The sequence below is a fragment of the Tachypleus tridentatus genome, chromosome 3, assembly GCF_004210375.1.
Source record: "Tachypleus tridentatus isolate NWPU-2018 chromosome 3, ASM421037v1, whole genome shotgun sequence".
NCBI classification, from domain to species: domain Eukaryota; kingdom Metazoa; phylum Arthropoda; class Merostomata; order Xiphosura; family Limulidae; genus Tachypleus; species Tachypleus tridentatus.
In genome coordinates this window covers 54,215,592-54,239,342 of record NC_134827.1, presented here as the reverse complement: position 1 = coordinate 54,239,342, position 23,751 = coordinate 54,215,592, and the positions used below count along the sequence as shown (strand labels likewise).

Genomic DNA, 23,751 nt, shown 5'->3' with positions numbered 1-23,751 from the left:
CATTCTTTCAGAATTGTTCTGCAAAGAAGTTTAGCTTTAAATGAAATTCAAGAATAGACTGGGATAGCTCGTTTATTATTTTATCTCTCTTCCTGAAGCCAGATTCAAGTGAGCTATCATGTTGAAGAGAAAGTGCAAATCACACTGCCATGACAAAGTTTCAATTTCAGGGAAATTTTCAATCTTACCTTTTTCAACAAGATATTCTTTTATTTGATGAAATAGGGAAGTAAATCATTCCAAGACTTTCCTCTACTTAACCATCTTACATTTGCAAAATCAGTAAGATCATCAAAAGTACAGTCACTGCTTTTCTTCAAAGACTCAACAAACTGTCGATGGATGATAGAGTTTCCATTTCTAAAATAATTCACAATTTTACAACAATGTCCATCAAATTTTTTAATTCATCACTTTTAGACAACTGAGCACATAAATTTTTTCCTGATGCAAAATGGAAAGATGGCAGCGTGGACTTCACATTATTTTCAATTAAATGCTGCTTCAAAAGAGAAATAAATCCTAACTTCACCCCAGTCATGGAGGAAGCACCATCTGTTGTAACAGAAACCAGTTTTTTAAAATACAGATTGAATTTTTTTTCATTAAATTTTCAAAGATGTTTTTCCACATGATCAATCTCGTAATCCACAAAGGCCAAACATTTCTTCCCTCACTTGAAAATCTAAAGTTGCATATCAAACCCAAAATATCAACTGTGCAGTGTCACTAACATCTGTTGACTCATCTAGTGCTAAAGAAAAATACAAACAGTCTTTTAGTTGTTCAAGCAAAGGATTTTCTATGCCTTTCACTAACTTTAGCATTCTGCAGACAATTGTTCTTTGACTTAATTGCAAATCATTTACCCTTTTGAAGAATGTCACCTTTTATTTTTGAATCAAAATTCTCCAACAATTTCAATGACCACAATCAATATTTCTTTTACTAGTTCAGCATCAGAAAATTATTTCTTTTTTGAGCTAGAATCCAAGCTACTTTATAGCTAGCTAATGTAACTAGTTCTATTGATGATAAAAATCTTTTTACACTTCCCTTTTGTTCACGAAGTTGTGCTTTCAGACAGCTAATTTCATAATGATTTTTATCAACTGGAAATTTTACATCAAATTAGTTGTGAAAATTGATAGCATTGCTTAAGGTTGTATACTTTCTTATTCCTGAAAAGACACACTGGCTTACTATTTGCTTCAATAACTGCAAATTTCAATTGCAAATTTTTATTAAATTCTCGTTTCACATTTTTCCAGTCACATGCCATTCTCTTTACATCAGTAATACCAGAATCAATTAAATTTTTTTATTTCTTGACTGTTCACCATCATCTGGATTCTTTCATTTTTGAATTACCCACTTATCCATATTATGGGTTTAAAAACAAAATATATTTAAACATTTGAAAGTTGCACAATAAAAATATGTTTGCAAGCACATTCAAACCAATGCACACTCAATAAGAAACATCTAAACCAGACTGATGTTACAAAATGGCAGAGTTTGCAGTGATGAAGCAATGACATTAACGATGACGGAGGTAGTGGAGTTGCCGATTACCAAATTTGATATAAAAAATAAAGGCATAAAGAAGAGCAAAAAAATAGGGAGGGGGGAGATTTAGTGAGAAATGGTAAAAATGAAATAAAATAACAAGGACCAATGAAGCAGACCTCATGTAACTAGGACAAATGCTAAGAAGAAAAGTAATAAAAAGTGTCGAATTTATGTCACATTATGCCCCAGAAAGTAGATTTGATCTTTAACGTGTAGCCTTTCCTTAATATTTCACAGTAAACAAGTACATACGTTAAATCACAGTCTCAGCAGAAATCTGTATTTTATGATTACATTTTGATGCAAGAATTCAGTAATGTGTTTTAAAATATAGATTAACTGGGTGAAAAACTTTACACATTATTATTACAATTACACAACATCTTGTGTCTGAAGAGGATGTAAAATGAGGAGACTAGTTTCCATTCAAATTTAATATTGTTTCATTTATATAGATTTAAGCTTTATTGTAAACTACTTTACAGAGTACTGAGTATTTATCAATTTTTCAGATTGGTATTTACTTTTAAAAAATCTGAATTTTATGTTTGCTTGTTTTTTGAATCTTGCACAAAGCTACACAAAGGCTATCTGCACTAGCCATCCCTAATTTAGCAGTAAAAGATCAGAGAAAATGTAGCTAGTCATCACCACCCACTGCTAACTATTGTTACTCTTTTACCAACAAATAATAGGACTGACAACACATTATAATACCCCTACAGCCAAAAAAATTAGCATGTTTGGTAGGACTGGGGATTTGAATCGACTTTCAGCAGCAAGTCAAGAAACCTAATATTCTAGCCATGCAGATCTAGGTTTCACAGACCAGTGGAGGTTTAAAAAAAAGCCATTTTCAAGTATTTTCATGCATTCATTCTATAACAGGTTATATAAAAACTGTATAGTCAAGCGTGGAAACCTTAGAATAGATTTAGCAACTCACTTTTTTTAAAAAACAAAGAAATTAATTACCTTTCATATAACTCCTATTAATAAAAACAAACTTAATCATACTGTTACATACATCTTTACTTTTGTACATGAGTAATGTTAAGAATGCCGAAAATGCACAAATCAAACCAAGCTTAACAAAAGCATCAGCAAAAATTACATTTAAATGACAAAAACCAACAGGATATAGAAAAAGCAACAAGCCATCAAACTGTAACCTTTAAAGTACTACACCACATCTATAAGTAGTATTTCATAGAATATTTATCTTTGATCATCCAGATCAACTGATGAATTTTGGTATCAAATGAAAGGCTTACTAAGTAATAACCCTTTAGAGAGAAAAAATATATTTTAAATGCTATTGATTTTGTGCTGCTATAGCAAAATTAAGAGAAATGTGAGAAATAAATCTATCTGCAGTTAACCTGTTTTTAAATCAGCAAAACTCAGTAAAGAAATACAATGCGATACTTTTTTATAGGCACTAAAAATATATCTAACAACTAAAAATGACCTACCAGCAAAAAGCTCAGTGAAAGCTTCATCAGGTATTTTATTCAAAACTTCTGTAAAATCATGTTCTTCTAAAAGTTTACTAGCTTGATGTGCTAGTTCAGCAGCATCAAGAGGAAATTCAAGGGTTTTTTCAATTGTTCCTGAAAAAAGCATAAACTATTTAACTTGTAATATTTACTTCATCTCAGATATAATTTTTCAGAGAAAAACATTATTGTAGTCACAAATTTGCAGATTTTACTTAGTTTTTTAGTGTTTAAATTAAGTGCAAATTTTATTAAAAAATGTTCAAAAGAATATTATATCAAAACATCAAAAACAAAGTTCAAACTTAGATCCACCCCTAAATGCTAACATAAATGCTTCATGAAAATAAACACAAAAAAATAGTGTTAAAGTCTGGAAATATTTTTTTAAAAAATTTACCCTTTAATGCAAGGCTAATGAGCAAAATTACACTTAACTAATTTTGAAACAAAATAATATCTAACTGAATCTGAACACCCTGGGGTCATCTTGATTTCTGATGTATAAGTAGAACCTTTACCATTTTTTCAAAGGGCCAATAAATTGATGTTGAGATATCAGTAGCTTTGAACCTTAAATACAAGTACCTTAAATAAAATGAATGTAACAGCTTTCACTTTTGTCTTAGTTTCAGGAATCAGACAAGTCTTTGTAAAAACACTGTAACATACTACTTAAAAAACTGACCATGTTTTGAACCAAATTAAAAATTTTAACAATAACTTTAATTTTCTACAAATATTAACAGGTAACAAGTGAAAGCCCATGTCATCACATTTGTAGACTTGCATTCAAAATTTTATTCAACTAATATTTTATGAACTTTTGTCAATGTGTCACATTTTATGTTCAATGCAGCACTGGTTCAAATTAGAAATTTGTGATGTCAAAATACAAAGTTTATAGGTTCCTACAAATTAAGAATTCAAATTATTGATACTATCATACTATTTGCTACGATACCATTCAAATATTGAATCAAACACAGTAGCCCCACTCATCTCTTTCCATTTTTCAAAATGGTCCCTTATGTACACCTACTTCTCTCTGTGACATATCAACAACCAATAAAAAAACTCAGAATGTTCCCGTAATGGCTTTCTCAGCCATTGTTCCTTTGATATAAAACTTCATGATTGTAAGTTGAATCTTTAGTATGCTTGAAATTTCATATTTTAGACAAGTACAATTTAGTCACTAAGCTTGACAGTGAAATTCTATGGTACATCACAGTAATTTATGATTTTTGGTTATTTCAACTATATATATAAAACCTACAAAATTAGTTCACATTCTCCATGTGCAATATTTGATAAGGTTTAGCAACCACAAGAAGCAAACAATTACAAAAGTCATAACTAGAAAAGTTGTTTGCTTTACTTCTTTATTTACTGTTCTAAGTTTTAAGAAAAATAAGTAAGAACTTATTTATAAATAGTAATACTAATAACATATGTATATATTTTATTACTATTATTATTATGTATAACAACTGAAATGTGACTGTATTTTATAAAATATTAATCCACTAAACCACAGCCAAGACAAGGCACTTTGTAACGACTAAAGGTCAGTTTTATATGATTGATATGGTAACGTGAGCACACATACAATGTTCTTGTTAGCCAGGCATAACTGAAAGATCTATACAATAAAAAATAAATATATATATAAATGTCAAGTTATTTAGCCTAAACATTTGTGCTTTTGAGTTATAATTTGTATTCATTCTAGAAGAAAAAGGTATAATTTATATTTATTTCCTCTTTTTTTTACTGTGGTTATGAGATTAGTAGAATTAAATAAACTCACACAGAGATTTGTTAGTGAAAATAACATTAAATATAAGGTTTTATTAAGAAACTTTTGATTACTATTTGATGTTATAAATATTTGCATGCAAAATTTGAAAATTCTCATTCATAAAAGTATTTTTAATATTAAAATGAAAATTACTCTGAATGATGAATAGGCAAATATATGAAAAGAAAAAAGGCACGAGTAAAACACTGCTTAACAAACCATAAGACTCCAACAGGAACTACTTTGATACATCAATATTTCTCAATTCTCTCAGAACAGTCTGTCTATATGACCAACCACATGACCTCTTTGTAAGTTTTTAAATTTTATACTTCTAGCTTTCAATAGCTTTTGCAGTTTTTCAGTTAATAAGTCTAACATACAAAAAATATTATATTTTTAGTGAATTATTTATAATAAAATAAAGATTTGTCAATGAATATATTAAGTATTTATTTTGAATAGTCTGTGTGAAAAGTAATTTCCATGTTAAAAAATACCTTTCCTCATTTCAAAAATCTCAAATTTCCTTTGTGTAATACCTAAACCTCATGAATTAATTTTCAATTTTTTCCAGTAAAAGTTTAAAGTTTATCTGTTATTTTCTCTATCTTCTACAAACAAGATCAGTCAATTTGACCATCCTCATAACTGCAAAAAAAATCTAAATTACCACCTTTTTTCTCTTTTTAGAATGATTTCACATAGTAACATCAATCTGCATTCATTTATCCTTAGCAGTTTTAAGCTTGCAACAGTATACATCTATTTATGACTAAATTTTATTTTCATTTGAACTGTGTTTCACTACTAACTACACTATTATAAATTGTAAATCACTCAAGGAATGTGCAGCTTTCACATTCACACCTCATGAAGTACTTTTACTGTATTACTATTATTTATTTTACCTAATCTAATCTTAACTAACATAATATCTATTTTCACATTTTAGTTATTTTTATAATTATAAAGAATAAACATGAAAAACAAGAAATAAAATACTTATACAATCTTTTTTTCTTGCTCTCAATTTTCAAAGTCAGTTGTTAACTAATTTTTTTTATACTACTCTCATAGTATTGCACTCAATAATGTTTAAATAATTAAATAATGAGCCAAACGGAACAGACCAATAATATGCACAATGTAAATTTCCTTTACCTCTCAAGATATTTTTGTTTTCTAACTCTACAACAAGTCATTACAAATTTATCAAAGCTAGTCATTAACTTACCCATGGAAAGGATGTTGGTACTCTCAGTGATATTAACACTTAACTATTCAGAAATGTTATGTAATATGTCATTTGATAGAAAAAACGTTTGTGATATTAGCACTTAACTATTCAGAAATGTTAAGTAATATGTCATTTGATAGACAAAAACGTTGTTTTCTATTGGTTATAGGTAATATAAACATAAGAGAGAAATATTAATGAATTATAAAAGAGAGAAGGTGGCAAGTAGATGTGGCAAGAAGGGTCTGATTATCTACTCGATAGTTCTGTAACCAAAGTTAAAGATTATAATAAATGTGGTTTATCTGAGCAATGATGATTTTATAGAGAGCAATTTATGTTTATGATGCAGTACACCAAGTTTTATTTTTCTTTCTCCATATGATTATAAGACATGTAACTAGAATTTTCACTACCTCTTAACCATATTAAATTTGTTTGTAATTATCTTTTTTTAATTTAATTTTGTTACTACTGTAGTAGTAGAAACAAGTTAGAAGTACAATTCAACAAAATGTAAAACCTGACTGATTGAATGAACACACCTTTAAAAATCTACATAATCAAAAGGTATTTTTCAACAATGATTATTTTGAATATAAATGTGCAATTAAAATCAACAAATAAGTTACTGAAGTCAAAATTCTGGGAAGTATGGCAAGATTTATTTAGTGGAACTTAAATGAATGAAGCAAGTTGGCACAAAACTAAGAAACTACATTTTCATAAAGTCAACTTATACTGTTCAACATAATTTGCACAAGCTATGGAAAATGAATTATAGAACTATTCAGAACTAAACTGTCATTTTTGAAGGACCTAACTTAGTGATGTTAACAGAGCACAGATTTCAACAATATTAATGTTTTATTATACTTTATAAAAAAAAAACCTTCAATAACAACTGTATAACATTCTAGCAATAACAGTAGCACCTGAGTTACCATGTCAACACCACTAGCTCACTGAAGAAAAAAGAGAGGATGATAAAACAAAGTGAAAAAGAAATTTTCAATGATAATATTAATGTACAGACCACTAATAAATTATTCATCATGTATATCAATCACAGTGTATAATTACAAGTTAAAGCATGAAATGTTTTATTAAAAATTTTATTCAATTTAGAAAACAAAATGAGAAAAAAGAATATTAATTACATATATCACAGTAATTTACTAAAAGCCTTGATTGTCTCTTAAAAGCAGAAGACTGTCCCAAAAGTATTGCTTAAAACATTTTTGCCTAGATTGATCACTAAAAAAAAGGTGTGACTTAATCAGGTATGAAGTGACAGGCTGTTTTAATGGCAAATATTTGACTATTTTATGCACAGCAGTTTGGTTTCAACATAAAATCATTCTACTTATATTGATGTTGTATAAATTTGCATCTCTCTCTTCCTATTTTTCACTTATGAATTTCAAGTGATAACTGATGAAAAATTTAAGACTAGAAATGTTTTTACTGAAAATGAAGTCAGGACAATTGTGAGGTGCCCATGTTATCCATATTGTTAACAATTTTAGAATTTTTGACTTCTCCAAATGAGTCTTGAACTAATCCTTCCAATAACAGTCATATGACACTTGTTACTGATGCGGTTGCCAGTCCAGCATAATTCCCATTTTATGAGCCAAATTTTACAAAGACTGTAAAGGGGGTCACTGTTTTGATTTGGTACACAAGCCATATCTCAGCAAAATGAAACGATATGAAGTTTTTATTTTATATTCTAGCATATTAATATCAGTAATTTGACTCCTTAATTCATATGAAACTACAGACTTAGTATTTTGACATCACAAACATCTAATCTGAATCACTGCTGCAAATGTGAACCAGTCAACAAATGTGATGATATGGCCTGTGATTCTTTGCAATAGGATTAAATGGCTACTGGACAACAAGTACACAAAAAAAAGTTCTACTTAAGTAACAAAAACCTGTATATAGTTTTCAAAAATTACTTGAATAAAAATATATTTACTACCTGTTAAGGGGCAAGCTTAGTAATATTAGTTAGGGAAGAAATATTTTAAATACATTTTTTTTTGGTATTACTTCATAAATTATGAACTGAAAAACAGTGAAATTTTAAACTTATCTGTGAATAATACTACTGTAATAAAATCAATATGCTTTAAAAAAAATACAAAAACTTTATTATATAGCCAATACAGACAAATTTGAAAACATAATTTTTAAATACATTTCAGTCAACAAAAAGGATTAAAATTCTATTTAGCAATTACATGAGGATGAATATGGTGGTAAAACCTCATACACACACTAACTGCAAACTGAATTATTAGTTGACCAAAAATACATAGTACACAGTTTAAGCTAATATGAAACAATGGCATAGTTTTGATCTTGTTGCAACCTACTTGTACCTGTCTACAAATACAAAACACCTCATACAGAAATACACCAACCTGGTGAGAATTGCTCCTCAAGGTCACTACCCAATTCTGAATTCAGCTGTCCACCTAGATCTTTAACCTCTCCAACATCACCTTGTGATTCTACTTCCATAGATACTGGTTCACTCTTTATAACAGTGCTGCTGTTTGATTCTAAACATTAAGAATAATATATTAAACCTCTGATAAATTAATGTAACTAATAAGTCAAATCAATTTATTCATAAGAATACAACTAAAGTAATTATAACTAATACTTAACAACAAAGTCAAAATCACAGACAAATATTTGTTGGGAGGTGATAAAAAATTGAATGGATAAAGATTTTCATATAAATATCAATGGTTTAAAGTTAAAGACTTAACAACAGTCTGGTGAAAATACCAATCCAAGACTGCCTATAAACTCTAAGGCCACAATATACTGTTAATTCACTACACAATATCTCAATAATTATATTTGAAATATCATGAAGTACTCCATAAAAAAAATTCTTTCTATATAATGGTAATATGGTCCTATAATATGGCATTACAGTACATACCATTTTCATTAAGGTGAGAACTTAGTGTGGGTGATAAGGGACGGATGTTTTGATGCTTCTTTTTCTTCTTATTCCTTTTAGTGGGCCTTGTCAGAGCAGAGGGCTTTGGTTTTTTTCTTGGTTTTTTTTGGTTTGGGTTCAAATGCTACTTTGTTATAATTATCCTGATAAAAAAAAAATGAAATACTGTAAAGGTATTAAAAATACAAAACATATTTTGACAGTGAAAGCATTAATCAAGGCTTACCACAACATTTACACAAAACATACTTGTTCTTATCAAATAACCAAATGTAGTTACTTTTTTTGTAATTAAACTTTATTTGTAGGTAAAGTTCTATTGGTTTATTGTTTGGTTCATGAGACACTTCAGGTACTGTGTTAAGCACTACATAGTAGCCTACATAATAACAAAAAAAAGTCCTATAAAATTCTCTTCAAAGCTATGAAAAAATATATGTGTTTTAACTTCTTACATCAGTATTATTAACATATAATAAATTTATATATTAGCAATAAACCTATAAACAAAACTGAGATTTAAGATAATTACTTGTTTAAGCACACAGCTGAATAATGCATTATCTTGAATTTTAGAATTAAAGTCTTCAAATTTATCAATGAGTCAAAAAAAGATGTCAAATGCATTTGGCATCTGAGTAACTTTAGCTTCAAATAGGTTTGCTTTACAATTATTTGGTGCCTCAACCTTGTAATTAAACTTCAAGCAACTGAATTTTCCTACATTTTGATTTTTTAAACACTACATTTATGTATTTTCAGCAAGAAACCTATTAACAAAAAGTAGTAAAAATAATTTCTGCATATCCTGCTATAAATGTTTGAAGAAAAAACATACTATGTCACATTTCACAGGCTTTTCCTGAAACAAAGGTGCCATGCTCTTTTGCTGACATTACTGTAACAAAATTTCTCTGTATATACATATTTCACACTTCAAATAATAATTCTTTTATATAAAACAAGTTATAGATGCTTGTTTTATTTTTCTACAACTTTTACTTTAGCATTTAATAATGTGCTGGCATCACATTTAAAATTACTGTGCAATCTGACTTAACATTTATCATATTGAATTCCATGTATTTATACATGGCATCTTACCTTTTTTGGCATGTTCTGGACAAAGTGGTAACTCATGCAGCACATCAAAACAGGTGTGCAGCACTGTGTATTATCTGCAAACTTCCTGTACAATGTTCAAAAGTAGCTGATCTACATTATACATTATATCTGCACATATCTTAAGGGACTTTAAGAGCAACAAGTTTTAATCAAGTTTAAAAAAATGTTCAATACAGAAGTATTACCAAAATAAAATAGTCAAACATTCTTAAAGATTTTTCTTCTTAAAGATTTTTCTTCTTAAAAATAATTTATAGAAAATGTTTTGCTCATCTAACTGTTTTTACCTTATTAGACATAAAGTTGAACACATTTAAAAGCACTTACATGGTTTGCATAAAGCTAATAAAAAAATGAATTTTTGTATGATCATTGATGATGTCTTCATTCAACAGAATTAAATTATCTGTAATATTTATGTTAATGTTGAAAATATTTCCTCAAACTTCTATGAAGTTACATCGACAAACAATATTTTACGTTTTAATTCAGATAGTCATATGATTGAAAAAATATAAACATATACAAGTAATTCACCAAACTCCACACTTCAAAACAACTGTTTGCAAGAGGTAATAGACATAACCAGTTTTATTTTTTAACAGCACACAAATCTCAAAATTAAACCACTGAATACAATAGTACACTTTTTCCAAACTTCTACTGAAATATATTATTTCAATATTTATCACACTAAAAGGATCGACTAACACAATGCCTGGTGTAAGGCAAAGCTGGTAATAAACAAGGTGTTCCTTCATTTTGGTAGCAGCAAATTCTTTTATCTAAACCAACAGATTTCATACTAAAGGGAAAGAAATATATTTGTATGTAAGGATAAATATGTATGTGTGTGTGTGAATCATTGTTTCATCAAACTAAATGACCAAAAAACAAAGGTTTCACCACCATAAGCAATTAATCCTAGAACTTCCAACGTTTCTCTATTTTAGAACTTCTAGACAATACAACTTGACATGCAAGTTCAAAACTTCAAATTATAGTTATAATGCTTAAGTTTTGGCTTTTATTTCAATTAATTAATTTTTGATCCATTTTGTTTCATCATTTAACAAAATTTTCACTATGACCAATTTATCTTAATTGCCTAATTTGTTCAATTTCACTTCAGAAAAAAAAAAAAAAGCTTGATGAAATTGAAACTCAACTGAAGTTTCTGAAGATTATATTCTTCTAAAGATAAAACTTCTTTCTATATCTAATATTTGTGTAAACTTATAGCTTTGAAAAGTCAGACAAATTTCATTTTAATATTGTTTAAGAAAAAAATTACTTAGCTTTATTACAAACTTCAATTACTAATTTTTATGTTTTTTAAACTGTTGTAAAATGTTCTAATCAAGTTTTTTTTCTACAAAATTGCAAATTTTATCTTTGAATTTTAAAGAAATGCATGCTTTTTACTTGTGTACAATAAAAATAAGTTTGTTTTAAAATTGTTAACTTTTCATTTAATATATGGAATACATATTACACCCATTTCATATCATACTGCCACATAATAAATCAGTTATTGCATAAAATGTTAAAGCAAGAAAGAAAAAAAAATCAGGATTATAATTGTGCTATTGTTTTTCACAAACATCTTTTTTTGCTAGCAACATATAACCATACTAAGCTTTTATCACTTTGTTCTAATATTTACAGCAGTCTTTGCTGAAAAGAACCCATACCAGTTTATGTAGTTGGAGTAACAGCAAAAGGCTTCATTATATGTTTACATCATCAGCTTATGACTTCAAACAGCTGAGGTACAGAAAATTACACCATGACATAAAATACAAAGATTCAGATATTGTGATTGGCTTAAATACATAAACTAAACTTGTATTTGAAGTGACATGATTCAAAATAACACTATATTCTTTAAAACTGTTTTAATGTTGTTTTAATGAGGGCTATGAATAGTTGACCACATTCAGAAAAAAATTTCTGGAACTTCATAAATACTACTGTTTTTTGTTCAGAATATGCAAACTCAACACCAATCAAAATTTGATTTACATTACTCATTGATAAAATGAAATGTTACTTTTTTTTTTAAAGATACATTTCAACTCTAAAGTATTTTCTTTCTAAACATTTTAAAGAACAACCACAAGTTTAGTTTCTGTAACTGTTTTTGGCTCAGTACTGTAATTTTGCTCTCAGAGCATAACATTACCAGATGGGTGCACCAGAGTTACGTACCACTAATTAGGAAATAATATGGAAGATTCTAAAGTGGCAAATGTCCTGGCCTTTCAACAAAGTACTTGATCCAATTTACATATAAACAACAGTAACAGGACACAAATGTTTACTTTCAATAGCACACAGGACCTAATAAAAATAATATTTATTTCTACATTACAATTTTAATACTTTTCCCTCAACTTACGAGAACAAGTAACACCTGCATCAGGTACAACATAATAAAGGAAACACCAATGAACAACACAAAGTTACTCATTTGTGGGGGTAAATATGCAATAAAATTTTAAATGTTGTTTTCTTTGCGTTTTTAGCCTATTATTAAGTGAGCTTCTTTAATGAAATATTGTCTACATATCTACATTAAAAATCTATTTATTACTTTTACAACACATTTTAGTAATTATAAAAGCTTCTGTTAATTTTACTATGTCACAAGTCACTATGGCTTTAAAATATTCAAATATTTGTTTAACTGAAGTAACTTAAGTACTCTTTTTTTGTCTATTGTTCACATGGATCAAAATCAAAATTTCAGTTAGGTAAATGTAGAAAATACCCTTGTGTAATACTACAGTGACTGATAGGTATACAGTGCCTATAGCTGTGAAACATTCATATGTAAAAAAGTTCTCTGTGATGCTCTTAACCAAATATAAGGAAAGAGAGCTTTTAGATGATGTATAAAATTATCAATAGAGCAACCATTAAGAATAACAAAAAGTCAAGTCTGTAACTGTATTAGTTGATGTTCACAAGCATCTTTTTTTTTTTTCTAGCAACATATAATCATACTAAGATTTTACCACTTTGTTCTCATGTAATTTCATTGGGCTACTCAGACTTATAGCTGGATAGTCAAGTTGGTTATCCATTCTGGCAGCTTACTGATCAAGTTGCTTAATGACCTTATCATTACAGGATGAATAAAAGCACCAAATTTTGCATAAAGTCTTTTCACTGATTATTTGAAATAAATAATGTATTCATGGACAAATCTTTATCAAAAATATTTAACAAAAAATTATTTTTTAAAGACTTATAATATTAACTGAAAGACTGACAAATTTTGAAAGATAGAACTACTAAATTTAAAAAGACTTCAAATGAGTAGGAAGAGGTCACATGGTCAGCCAAATTCACCACAGCCATACTGAGAGAGTTGAAGTGGTATATATGTATTGACAAAAGCAAATATTGAATATCTAGAAAGTATTCATTTTAATACAATGAATAAACTGTGTTTTTATAGGGTTTTCCTATATTTTAAAGATAACAAACACAAGATATATTCTAAACACAAGACTGATGCCTATAGATCATTTTGATTAATGTTAAAAATTTCAAGAAATTGATGCCCTTGTCATCCCAATTTTAGAACTAATGAAAGTGCTGAGAGTTTTGCAAATAACTCTGCATCATGGCACAAACTGTGCCACTTGAAGTTCAACATCAAGCTATGAAAATCTCAAAAAACAAAGAATCAGTGATGTTAAGATCACACACAAACATGACGAAAGGTCCAGTGAATGTCAAGCATTATTCTGAGAAGTGATTTCCCACTTTTGATGCAGATAATGACCTTCAAACCACAATTACAGAATTAAAGATATGAACTGCCTTACAAGAATTACTGAGGTGATCTTATAACAGTGGAAAATAAATCGTATTTTAAGTTATATTTACAGAAATAACAAACTATATTTGAATTCCATACACTATATGTCGTGTGTTTAGAAGAACTTGGTCCTCAACACTAATAAAAAGACAATACAAAAGACTTATCTTTGGAATGCATTCCAGAGACAAAGCAAATCTTAACTGTTCACTGCTCTGTAACTGTAAATGCAGTAAACGAGACATTAACATGTTAATAAATATAGCTAGCGATACATTAATTAAACATGATGGGATATATTATAATCTGTTTCCAATAGCCTTCTGACATGAGCATGTCACATCTCTCAGTAGAACTGTATCCTGAATAAATGAATCATCCACTTGTTCAGTAATAGTTCTGAATACTGAATGAAGTGAAAAAGTATAGTAACCCTAGTATACACATGTATTTTGTAATATTTTGGACACAATAGAAATGTTCACATCTACAATATATAAAATCACGTCAGTGATCTACTTAGTTACAGTTCGTTTGAAAGTCTGAGCTTATGTATTGCTCTATGATCCCAGTATATGATATCAACCAATCACATCAATATTTGGCAAAGTCTGTAATTTCCGAGTGGGCTTCTTATCACCAATATACATTATAAACTTACATAGTACAGATGAAAGATCTCTGTTTAAATTTATTTATTCAGTAAAGCTAAACAATTAGGGTGTTTCTTTTAACACATTTATATCACTTTTGAAGAGAAAATAAATGTACATCATGTCGAGTAGTGACCATTTTGGATTTAGGGATTTATACAGAAATGTAATACACCTCATGGCAGCTTCTGTTCTACAATTAATTAGTATCATTAAAAGAAGCTTTAATGCAATATTTGGTGCTTTTATCTGCTCTGTAACAATAACCATGAAAACTGATGCTAAGCAACTTAACTATATCAAATGCCCAGATCACAATACGACACTGTTACTAATATTGAGCTACTGCACAAAGTCATGAGTGTTAAAAATAAGGATAAATAACAGAGTATATATCAGATACTGAGAATATCATATCAGTCATTCAACAAAGTATATATAAAACTATTTCCTAAAGTTTGCATTTTCATAATCTCACTACCACATACATAAATGCTATTTCACTTGTGAATCTGTCTATGAAGTTTTATTCCACTGGCCCTGAGATAATTCCAACCTAAATCCAGCCAATATGTGTAGTATGGATAGAATGTGATCAGATAAACTGGTTGGGTTAGAGGAGTATTTAAGTGTGGGAAGTGGATGAAGGAAACATAAAAAAACCTGAACACTTAAATGATAGCAACCACAGCCAGGAAAAAGAAAGTAATAAGACATAAGGGAAAGGTGGTACTGAGAGCAAATATTAATGAACTAGTCAAGTCACGGGTGTTAGGTGACTACACCACTGAAGAAGAAAAGCAGGGAAAATACTATATGAATATGGGAAATCTGAAATGCAATGAATAATGTCACCCAATACCCCAATAATGGTGGAGACCAACAAACCATGGCCAAACAGCCTATTAAAATATGCAGAAAGATGGTTCACATTAGAACAACCAAAAGGAAAGGAACTAGCAGATAGACCAATGAGGAAAGATCACCACAACTGCTCACAGACAAACTGAAGGACAATAGAAATATAACAAGAAGGTGACTACATGATAGTACAGTTCAACACAATGAGCTATGGACTGTACAAATCCCACACATGAAAAAGGAAGGTCAGCATCCATGATGAAATATGGACATGTGAGAATGAAACAAGATTAAGTAAATATCTGGTGTAGGAAAGAGGGGGTAAGAAATGAAGACTGAATCAGCCAAAAAGCCATAGCAGTAGGATGTGAAAAGGAGTGTTACATATCAAGTGATGGCCTGAGAGAGGAGGTTAGGCACATAAAAAACGTTGGGAAAAATTGCAGCTATGAACTTTGACAGCCACAATTAAAGGATGAGAAATAGGTGGCCAAAAAGAGGAGATTTGGAGGAGTAGCAATGATGTCTATGAAGGGTACACCAATAAAGACCAAACCCCCAAAAAAAGACCTGGAAGTGGAAAGACGGCTTTGTGGATAGAATGTGATCCATACAAAAGATGCAGCATGCCACGAGGTTCATAACTCCTAGCACTTAAAGAGTCAATAAAACCAACCCAATAAGAAGGAGCCCAGAAGTGAAGTTCCTATGCCTAAGAGTAAAGGGTCCTAGAATAGGTGGCCCTTTGACAGTTGGTGTAAGAAATGACTGTGAAAATAAATATTGGAAATAATTGTGATTATTTGATCCACCATATGGGACATGAAAGAACATATCTAACAACAGCAAAAAGTGCAAGTACATTGACATGAAGTAAATGTTTGTCCTGCATCCAAACACCAGAAGTTAAGAATGTCCAGAGATGTGCCTCAGCCTAAGAGGGAAGCACTGTCAAAAAAACAGTTTTGGCTTGGGGGTTGGTAAGGGAATATCAGAGACAGTGCTGACATGGTCTAGCCACTATGACAATTCCTCAAGAACAGGAAAATGGATATTCACAATTAAAGATAATAGAACCCACAATACACATGAATACAAAAGTTTGAATGGAAAAGCAAGGAACTGGAAGACATTTTCATGGATGGAATGTAGACAACATCTGAAGGATGGAACAATGAAAATGTGTAGGACAGTCTGCAATACATAGACCATGGTAAACTGCAGACCAGGTGAAATAAGACAACTGATATGATTGGAGGGAGGAGAAAAGGAAATTGTAAAAGGAGCAGAGAGAAGATGATCAGAGGAGAGAACCTATGAAATTTTTTTGGCATAAGCTTAGATCAGCAATTGGCAAAGAGGATGTGATGAGTAAAATGAGGTCTAATGTGACAGGATAGTTAGTGACAAGAAAAGCAATGAACCAGATGTCAGGTAGTGGGAGAAGAGAAAAGGAGGAGGCATGAAACCTGTAATGGGAAGATTAAACTGATCTAAATGAATGAGTCAAAGGGCAGGGTCAAGAAAGGAGAACAGCCTAGGAAAACAATGAGGACAAAAACAAGGCAACTTTAATGAGGTCTTCAGTGAGAAATAAATATCACTGAACACTTCTGGTGCAAAGAAAGGTAGCCCCATGAAGACCATGTAAACAAGTATGAGGAAGATGTAAAGTAAAGAGATTGCAACTCAGCCCACTGAGTCCCAACAGCAAAGGAACCAAGTAAGGAGGAACAGAGCAAAAAAAAAGTGGAACATGCTGATCTAATAATGAGAGGGAATGAACCTCTTCAGAAATCCCTTCACATAAAAGTGTAAGGAAAAAAAATAACACATGAAAGTGGTGAGGAAAAAGACAAAGATGCAAAATCGAGAGCTACTGAGTGAGACACAAGGGCCCCAATCCCCAAGTAGACACAAAAAGATATCAAATACAATGAATCTAGAAAGGAAAAGTATGTTTGAAGTCAGGTGGGTTATTACTGCATGATGACACCATCATGCACCAGTGCAATTCACATTAAACATATGAATTTAGGTAAAAGTTACTAGTTCAAGAAGAGTGGCATGCAATTTCACAACCAGAAATGCATAGGAAATAGCTTTTCCATGTGTAGAATTGAGATACTATCTTAGAAATAAAACTGTAGAGAATAGGAATGCTCATCTGACTCAGTTTTAGCACTTGCTTACACACAATATAATGCTGTTGAAGTTAACATGTAAAACCTTTACTGGAGCTTTGATTATAATCTTTTCCACCCCAAAAGTATCACATTTTGCAATACAATTAACAACAGTAAATAATACTACATTGATTGTTGAATACTTAAAATTGGTCCTTTTCAACTCTAAGCAGATGTAAACTCTAGTAAACAATTCAGTACCAAATTCACTCTCTTTTAATTACAATTAATCTTATATCAGAAAGAATAACTGTTAGATATGATGATAGTTATTTAATTTTCAGCTAATTCTAAACATTAAGACACCTACAATAGTTGAAATAACATGAATAATCAATTAATACAATTAAATGATCCTAACATTGTAGACGAATCTTTAATAAATATAGATGAAATTAAAAGCTGTATTTTTCAAATTTTGATGTACATTCTAGTAAACTCTCATAATAGGATTATTTCAACAGTACTTAAATTTTAGTTCATTATCATTCTGTAAGAATATTAGAGGATTTTTTGATAAATATATTATTAGACACTGAAAAATATTTTCCAATTATAAAATGAAAAAAAACTTTCAATTTCAACAAACAAACTAACAGCTCAACATTAAATGCATAAAAAATATGGAACCACTTAGTTATGTCATTTTCATAGAAATTGTGAAACTTTTCTCATTTATCCATCATTAATGTTTATTTATGATGTTTATCCCTTCATATATTTACAGGCATACTTTAAATATCTTAATTAAATTTTTGCTGAGGCAATACCAAGTTTCCATAAGGTTTACTGAACAAGTTTCAATAATACAGATCAACAGAAAAAATAATGCAGATTAAATTAAGCTATTTTAAAAAATATATCATATGTTTTATCAATATGTACCTACATTAATATTTTCTGTTCTTTAAATGTTTAGGATTGTTATCTAATTTCAATTATTTAATGAGTCAGTTCTCAAACATTACAAAAATGTGTTTATTATTTAACAAACTTTCCTTTTCTTAAAATATAATTATATTTCACCCTGAGAATTGTACAAATTCAGATTGATACACCAGTTGTTTCTTGATTGCTGCAGGAAACAATTTCTTACTTGTCAATACAAGTGTATGCAATATCAAATCAACTTTATATTTCTTTAGTTTTGCATTTCTTCATCTCCTATAGTAAAATATTTGTAAAGTTTCAAGTTATAAAGTAGCATGTCAAAAATATCTAGGTTGCCTTTTTATCACAAATTTTTCAATACCATTTTTAACTTCATTACAAAGGAACAATTTCCCAAATATTTAATTGTTAGTTTTGTTACAAAATCATTTTTTCCTTTAAAGAAAAACAACTTTGCATAATTAACTTGGTCTTGTTTATCACTTTTTACAAAGTAATAAACTTTTTTACAATAAATTATATGTAATTAATGGATTCTGACAGTAAACAATAACTATTTACTAAAAAAATTTAAAACAATCCAAACTTTACAAAAATAAATAAATAAAACTTAAGCAGTCAAAATACAAATAAACCTAACTTGAAGTACAAAAATGAAATACAATAAGATTTACCAACATCTTACATTTTATGTGGCTTGGGTAAAGCTTGAGGTCTTTCAATAACATATTAGCTGCTCTATTTGGACAGTGACGAGCTGCTTCAAGGAGACACTGGCCTAACCTAATTTTCTGCACCCTCTGTTCTTCCTGTAAGCTATGTACCTGATGGATGTAAACACAGTGGTAGCTTCACTTTTAACTGAGACTGCTGAATTAGTCTGGAAAAGGTGTTTCCCATATTATGTCTGTATTAAAATTACAAAGAACATTAGTCATGAGAGAAACAGATAAAAGAATATTCACAAATTAAAATACCACAGTTACTCATACTGATACACTCATGTTGTATCAGTCAACTATCTGACTGAAATAACATACTGACATTGTCTTAATTTACTCTTTCACAAAACACAAAAGCAAGCTGCAAACAAACTTATTAATAAAAACATTTAGAATTTCAGAATTTTAAATAACTGACTCTCATTTCATAACTCAAACATTCTTCTTGATACCTTTCATTTTCCAAATGGAGAACAAGTTTTGATTTTGTATAGCTTTTTTACCCACCAGGTCATAAAGTGTAGGCATGAAAAGTGGACTCACAGAAACACAGGAGACATTTCTGCTTATATACAGAGATAACATGAAAATGTACTATAACATTCATGTTTAAAATATCTTAAATGAGCATAACATTCTCAAAATTAAAAATTTACCAGCTCTAATTTAACTCAAGTCTTCAGAATCTTTATCCAACAACCTAAACACTTTTTATAAAGTACATAATTGGTTGTTTTTACAATTTGTGTCTCTGTAAACAATATCATGGAATACTAATAAATAAAACATTTATTCTACCTTGAACTAAGACTGGCCTAATATCACCACACTTCCCAACAAAACATAATTCTAGATTTCTTTTTCTTTTCATACATTTTTTCATCACATTTATCTGCCTCTGGCTTTCATTGGTTTATTTCTAAACTACACTAAGCTTGCAATACAAATTTACTGGTTGGTCAGTCATACCAAAATTCAGTTAGCACCTTCAAAGTAAGAGTAATCAAACTTCACTAAATGTTTATAAGGAAATTTGCAAAGGTATTAAAAAATCAATGTTCTGAGAAATATTTGTTTTTAATGAGAAATTAATAAATTTTAAAGACTGTCAATATGATTTAACCAGAAAAAATCCCAAACCATATATATACTAAATACTGATATATTAATGTTCACAATGCTTAAGTTAATTACAGAACAAATCTCCTAAAATTAATAACATGCCTATGTTTGTTTCTATTCCAAGAACAGAACCAATGCAACTGGCACTTCCAAGCTTCTTCACCTTCACTTTCTTCACTTTCAGAATCTTCAAATGCTAGTTTAAAAGAAAAATTAACAATGAAGAGAATATAGACACTAACGCGTAATCAGGATGAGAATTCTGTAACAAATATATTCAAATTATATCTGAACACAAACAGCAAGAAAAATACACCACAAATTAATATTACAACTAAACATGTCTAGTAATTACATTGAGTAGTATCAAATAAAATAATCAATTAATCAAAATAAGTTTCTGATTACTGCTATTTTAGGTGATTTCAATTACCCAAATAATTAAAATATTCCCCAGCCTTAAGCATAGCAAAGCTATTCTGGCTGGCAATACATGTTGACATTTTTTTTCTTGCTTTACATCCCATGAGTTAACTATATGGGGTCTTGATTAATTGCCCTATCAGTAATACATGTTAAGATGAAGATTACATACAAAGAAGTCGAATTTAAGTTTCATATGCTTCTTGCCTTTCAGATCAAACTGGGTCTCCAGGAGATAGAGTTAGAAAACCTAAGTGGGGATCTGTTTGCTAAATGGAATGGTGACAACCACATTATGATAAAATTTAACCATATACTGCTGAAAGGAAACAAAATATACTAATGTTTAACACTCAATAGCACAGAATAATTGCAATCACCATGAAAACTATGCCTGAGAAGTTTGATACTCTTATGTTTAAAGATTTCTTAATAGCAATCAGAAAAAACAAAACAAAATATACATAAATACTGTAGTGAGAAGGTGAGGTAGAACCAAGATAAAAGTTCATCAAAGTAATAAGCAATCAAAGTATTTTCAAGTTCAGTTTTCTACACAAACGTTAAACTCTAGTCTTGAACTTTGTTTCTGACTTGCTCACTTTCAGTTCACTCATGAGCATGCTTGCAATCTTAAGTATTACTCCAATATCTGATAGAATACAGTACTTCTATACAAGCAATATCAGTTGCATTCTGACAGTAGTGCCATTTGGGATCAAACTGAAAGATTATTTTGACATATTTTTTTATATATCTTTTTCAAGTTTCACTTAATTATAAATGTTTTCTCTATCTACCAGAATGAATATTGCATTAATTTATCTATTTTAAGCTATAGATAAGCAAATGATAAGTTCTCATCACCATATATAACTGCAACTAAAATTTTTAATATCCCTTAAATTTTCAGGACTAACATAATTTGTAGATAACATTTACCCAAGATGTTTTGTTAATATAAGTTACTCTAAATTTGTTAGAATCAACTTGTAGTAAAACTATCATCTGCAAAGTAGACACTTTCATCTGAAAACTAGCGATCCCTCACCAATCTGTCTATGAGATTTGCATGCCACTAGCCTTGAGCTGTTACCTTCCACCTAAAAATCACTTTTAACTGCAATAGTGCATGATGACATCATTATGTGATGGCAGCCCTCTACTAATAGAAGGGCATCACAATCTTCTCGTGTAATAACTCCTGCAAACAATTGCACTCAAAATAACTTCATTCTCAGACAAGGTAAGAAGAAAGTACACTGGAAATGGGGAGGATGAGTGGGAAGGTGTGATGAGTTGAATATCTATAAGCAATATATTTTCTGTAAGAAAAATGTTAATTGCCAATATGGTACCTCACCTCCTTACATGGAACAGGTAGAATCCCACACTGAAATAATGAAGGACACAGTGCAAACATTAGATCTAAACAAGTTCCCTTCAGAAAACACCTGAATGGCAAGCCCATGGATTGTGACATGCAACTGAAGGGGCATAACTATGGAAGATTGCATTTAATTTTGCCCAGAATATAATCTTTGCCTGGAAACAAACAGGGCAAAAGTCAAAGAACCCCAAATGTTACAGTGTCAAAGTTACTGATAAGAGGCATGTCAAAGAGATAGCAAACCCAAGACTGGAGAGACTGCTCTTCAGTTAGAGAACTGTATACTTCAGAGGAAATTTGCAACCAAATTCAGAGACCCTGGCATATGACAAATCATTTCTTGAACCCACTTTGAATTAGTCTAAAAGATGGCATGAGTTCAAGAATGTTCATATAGTTGTTTATATAAACCCCTTCCCAGCCAAACAAAATAACAATTTATGTAGTGATGAAGATCTGGTTGGGGAGTGGCAGGATGCTTACAATGACATGGTATCAGCATGGGTGAATCACCAAGACAAATTCTTGAGAAAATGGTAAGGAAGTTCCACAACTGAAGACAACAGATCACCAAAAGGTTTTACTGGTCCCCAATTTCCACTGGAAAAATCACGCAGTGTGTGTGTGACCTAAATAAATAAGTGGTGCAAGGGCAGCCAGAGTTCCTCTGATAAAAATAACCTTCGTTGCATGGTGTCAAATAAAAAGCATAAATCTTCATGACAAGATATTCCATTGTTAATAACCAAAGTGGTGAAAACAGAATTTTATTAAAGATGGGAAGTAAAAAACACACCCAGACAAAACTACTACAACAATGTGGGCATGAGAAATAACATGGAAAGCAACAACTTAGACCAGTCAAGAAGCAATCTGCAAAAGCATACAACTGTGAGAAAAAGAATATTCTCAAGAAGGGGAGAGAAGTCAATCATCCATGCAATACTAGAAACCTTGGCCCAATGTATGAACAAGGTGGGTGAATGTCACCAAAATTCAATTAAAGATAAGGAGAATACACAATGCCAAAGGCAAGAACAGACTACTGAAAGACCTAATCACAATGGATGAAGCAAATAAAACATCTGGAGGGTAGAGTAATCAGAATATGTAAAAGCAATGTCCAAAACATTCACCTTTGTCATCTACAGGCTGGGTGAAAAAAACAACTAGAGAGAAAAGAAACTCTCCATATGAAACCAAAGGATGATAAGAAACTGGTTTGAGACACAATAGGTCAATAACTGTATACCAGTTCCCACTCTTGTTAAGGATCACAATCAGATGAAAAGAATAACCAGGTATATGTCAGGGTATATACTCTCTCAATAACTTTTTTGGTAAAAAGATTTGAGACCATATTTTCAAGACACTGAAGGATGGGGGGAAAGAAAATGGAAAAGGGGTGAAGGTGAAAAGAAGTGAAGATATAGGCTGTA

General features: G+C 30.2%; 1 long non-coding RNA gene across 1 annotated transcript; it reads right to left on the bottom strand.

The window, feature by feature from the left end:
- Positions 1 to 242: 242 nt before the first annotated feature.
- Positions 243 to 9,242, bottom strand: LOC143246066 (uncharacterized). Its single transcript, XR_013025766.1, has 4 exons — positions 9,087 to 9,242; positions 8,554 to 8,694; positions 3,048 to 3,185; positions 243 to 360 (listed from the first exon to the last, which is right to left on the bottom strand). It is a non-coding gene; the product is annotated as an uncharacterized LOC143246066 (long non-coding RNA).
- Positions 9,243 to 23,751: the final 14,509 nt, after the last annotated feature.